The 4,705-nt window shown below is 47.0% G+C and overlaps 1 long non-coding RNA gene across 1 annotated transcript; it reads left to right on the top strand.

Moving 5' to 3' along the window:
- The first annotated feature begins 10 nt into the window (after positions 1-10).
- On the top strand, positions 11-3,867 carry LOC125482104. The gene is made up of 2 exons (XR_007261548.1): positions 11-219; positions 998-3,867. It is a non-coding gene; the product is annotated as an uncharacterized LOC125482104 (long non-coding RNA).
- Positions 3,868-4,705: the final 838 nt, after the last annotated feature.

Here is a 4,705-nt window from a genome sequence, read left to right on the forward strand (position 1 = left end):
GTTAAACGGGCGTGTTTGAGGAACGAATATGAATAACGGACAGCAACATGGGGCGGCACGGCGGCTCAGCGGTTAGCACTGCTTCCTCGCTGCGCCGGCAACCCGGGTTCGATTTCGGCCTCGGGCGACTGTCTGTGCGGAGTTTGCACGTTCTCCCCGTGTCTGCGTGGGTTTCCTCCGGGTGCTCCGGTTTCCTTCCGCACTCCAAAGATGTGCAGGGTAGGTGCGTCGGCCATGCTAAATTGCCTGTAGTGTCCAGGGATGTTCAGGTTAGGCGGTTTAGATATGGGAAATGCAGGGGTAGGGGAATGGGTCTGGGTGGGATGCTGTTCGGAGGCGCGGTGTAGACTCGTTGGGCCGAATGGCCTGTCCCCACACTGGAGGGATTCTATGAAAGTACTACGAAAGTATGAAATTCTAAAACGGTACAAAAATGGCACGAGAAAAGCCCAGAGTCTCAATCCAACGAGGTGCTGTTGTTAAAGATGCTGACCGTTGCCGGTGACACCTACCGAAACGGGGTCACTCCCGTACTGAACGGCAAACCGGCAAGAACGGAGGTGGACGCTGGTTTCATTGATATAGAAGACAGCCTCGACCGTGATCTTAGGTTCATGTCGCGCCACATGTGACCCCACCATACTGTTCTATATCTTACTGTCCTGCTTTGACAGCATCACCTTGATAAATTGATACGATCTCTCTACCTTAATTCGTTTGTACAGTTTTGAATTACTTATTATGTTCTCTCTCTCACACACGCATATCCATGTGGTGAATCATTTCATCCAAGATGTTTGTTTATTTGCAGATATATTCTATTTTGTTCAAAAAGCACACAATTTGTAGTCACAGTCAGTCGGTGCGGCATCTCGTAAATTCCGGCTTTTGGAATAAAACCTGCCCGATTCTAGGTTAAAACTCTGAAACAGATGCTGAACAAAGCTTCACACCTACAATTCAGTGTCTAACCCGAGATGTCATCTTTTGTACGCAGAATTGAAGCAAACGGAGACATTACCGATGAAACAACGAGACAACAAGGTGTAGAGCTGGATGAACACAGCAGGCCAAGCGGCACCAGAGGAGCAGGAAGGCTGACGTTTCGGGCCTAGACCCTTCTTCAGAAACCAATGAAACAACAATGTGATTAAGCACTGAGAAGTCCACGCGAGGAAGTGTGAAGTTAACTCATTAGGTCTGACATTCAAACAGAAAATGCCAGTAAAGTCTGATTGGATCTGAAACTACTGTGTCCTAACGAAACACTTCGCACACCAACAAAGACAAGCTGATCGCTGTATGTCTGCACCGACCCGGGCTGCCCAGTGATTTAAAGATACAGCTATTGACATGACCAAAAGTAATTTGACTTACGTGAATAAAGCTCCAAACCGCAGACCTCCTGCGACTTAGTTGGCGAGACAGTCGCTCGGTCGAGTATCGCTCCAGAGAACTGAGCACGTATTCCACCTAACGCGTGAAAATTAATTTTTGCATTTCAAGCGTCGTGATAGGTTGGAATATTTCAAAACTATTTAATTGATGGAAGAGCTTTGCACAATCCGGTAGGAATGAATGCATCTTTGAAATAAATGCACCTTTGTTGAGAAACTCAGCAGAAACCGAACTATTAAAAATGAAAGAAAAAGTTTCGTTTTCTCACATGGGTAACTGACCAAATTATCTATAAAAGATCTGAATTCCAAACACAGATAGAGCATCGTCAAGAAATCCTGAATAAGCTTTAGGAGCAAAAAATCCACTCTCATTCAAACGCATTAGTCATCTGTCTTCACTGGGGGAGTCTGATTCCCCCCCCGCGGCCCAATGGAAACTGAACAGGGTGAGCAGCCAGAAGTCGTGGTACCCGTCGGTACCAATGACGTAACTAGGAAAAGGGACGAGGTCCCGAAAAGTGAATATAAGGAGTTAGGCTGGAAGCTAAAAGGCAGGACGAGCAGAGTAGTAATCTCAGGATTACTACCGGTGCCACGGGCTAGTGAGGATCGGAATACAGAGCGAGTGCAGCTGAGCACGTGGCTACAGATACGTGGACCATTGGGATACCTTCTGGGGAAGGCGGGTCCTGTACGAGAAGGACGGGTCACACCTGAACCGGAAGGACACCAGTTTGCTAGAGCTCTTCGGGGGGGTTTAAGCTAGTTTGGCAGGGGGTGGGAACCAGAGCTACGGATCAGAGGACGGGGTAGCTGGTGTTACAGGCAGATACAGCATGCAGTAAGTTGCAGTCAGTGTGACGGGTTGAAGTGTGTCTATTTTAACGCAAGCAGTGTCAGCAGAAAGGGTGATGAACTTAGAACATGGCTCAGTACTTGGAGCTACGATGTTGTGACCGTTACGGAGACTTGGATATCACAGGGGCAGGAACGGTTGTTGGATGTTCCGGGGTTGAGAATTTTCAAAAGAAATAGGGAGGGAGGTGGGGGAGTGGCATTGCCGATCAGGGCTGGTATCACAGCTGCAGAAAGGGAGGTCGTCAAGGAGGGTCTGTGCACTGAGTCAGTATGGGTGGAAGTCAGAAACAGGAAGGGAGCAGTCACTTTATTGAGAGTTTTCTATAGACACCTCCCAATAGCAGCAGAGACACTGAGGAACAGATTGGGAGGCAGATTTTGGAAAGGTGCAGAAGTAATAGGGTCGTTGTCATGGCTAACTTCAACTTCCCTAGTACAGACTGGAACCTCCTTGGTGCAAATAGTTCGGACGGAAGTGATTTTGTCAAGTGTGTCCAGGAAGGATTTCTGACTCGATATGTAGATAGGCCGACTAGAGGGGAGGCCGTATTGGATTTGGTGCTTGGCAAAGAACCAGGCCAGGTGTCAGATCTCTCGGTGGGAGAACATTTTGGTGATAGTGATCACAACTCCCTGACCTTTATTACAGTCACGGAGAGGGATAAGAGCAGACGGTACGTGAAAGTATTTAATTGGGGGAGGGGGAATTACAATGCTATTAGGCAAGAACATCCAGTCAAGAGTAAGCAAGAGTAAGAAGGAAGCTTACTTAAAGTTGAGGAAACAAGGATCGGACAGGGCTGTAGAGGGTTACAAGGTAGCCGGGAAGGAACTTGAGAACGGACTTAGGAGAGCTAGAAGTGGGTATGAAAAGGCCTTGGCTGGTACGATTAAGGAAAAGCCCAAGGCGTTCTATACTTATGCGAGGAACAAGAAGATGGCCAGAGTGAGGGTAGGGCCAATCAGGGATAGTGGAGGGAACTTGTGCCTGGAGTCAGGCGGTGGTAGTAGAGTCAGATACATTAGGGACATTTAAGCAATTCTTGGATAGGCACGTGAATGACAGCAAAGTGAAGGGTATGCGGGTTAGTTTGATCTTAGAGGAGGATAATAGGTCGGCATAACATCGTGGGCCACAGAGCTTGTACTGTGCTGTACTGTTCTATTCCTCCCTGACTGCGATTGGAACAACACTCGGAAGAAAACTGGAAGAGCAAGGCTTTAATAGGGCAGGCGTATTGTTAGGCCAGCTCTTTGCTTTGAAAACGGATGACGAATTGGTTGGAAGACATCTGCGGAACCAACATCAAACAAGCTGAACAGTGAGACAATTGTTTACAAGAACGGTGCGATGCCTTCCTTTAGTTAACACTTGTTTATCTAAAGCATGTGTCAGTCTGGTTTGAATAAGCGTTGCAGACCATCATCAATTTTCCCATGCTTGCCCTGAACATGGGTGAAGCTTGTCTTAATCGTATGTGAATTTCACAACTTAAATTCCAGTTCAAAACAATTGTTTTATGGTCTAATTGATTTTACATGTAACATTAATTCTCTGATAAAGGCTACAGTAAATGGTGTAACTTTAAAAAACGACAGCAAAACATTATTTTGTTACCCGCTTAATTTCTCATTTTGTTGAAACTTATTTCCCAATCAATTCTGAGTTGAACATGTAGAGTCACAGCGTCATAGAAACGTACAGCACGGAAACAGAGCCTTCGGTCCAACTCGTCCATGCCGACCAGATATCTTAACTTAACCTAGTCCCATTTGCCACGATTTGGCCCGTGTCCCTCTGAACCCTTCCTATTCGTAGACCCATCCAGATGCCTTTTAAATGTTGTAATTGCACCTGCCTCCATCACTTCCTCCGGCAGCTCATTCCGTACGCGCAGCACCTTCTACGTGATCGAGTTGCCCCTGAGGTCCCTTTTAATTCTTTGGATTCACCTTGCCAGCTACCGGGATCCCTTGAGCTTTTACCTTGTTATCAGTCTTCCGGGCGGGACCTCGTTTAAGGCCTTGCTGAAATCTATACAAACTGCATCAACTGCTCTACCCTCGTCCACACACTTGATTACCTCCTCAAAAATTCAACGAGATTTGTTAGGCCTGACCTACCTCCGACAAAACGTGGAGATTAATTCACTCCTCCAGAATTTCCACCGTATGTCTCAGCAGTTCCACAGTCTACCTCGATCAGCCTTCTTGAAACATTGAGCCACATTAGCTGCCCTCTAGTCCTCTGACACCCTCCCTGTGGCCAGAGAGGAATTAAAACTTTGGGTCAGATCCGTGCCATTGCCTCGCTCGTTCCCAACAGCGACCTGGGATACAACTCGTCCAAACCTGGAGATCTGACCACTTTTAAACCAGCCAAAATCTCCAAACCTCCTCACTCCCCATATCTATCCTTTCAAGAAACTCCAGAGTAAAGAGAGATG

The sequence above is a fragment of the Rhincodon typus genome, unplaced genomic scaffold (genome assembly GCF_021869965.1).
Source record: "Rhincodon typus isolate 14 unplaced genomic scaffold, sRhiTyp1.1 hic_rhity00005912, whole genome shotgun sequence".
Classification (NCBI taxonomy): Eukaryota; Metazoa; Chordata; class Chondrichthyes; order Orectolobiformes; family Rhincodontidae; genus Rhincodon; species Rhincodon typus.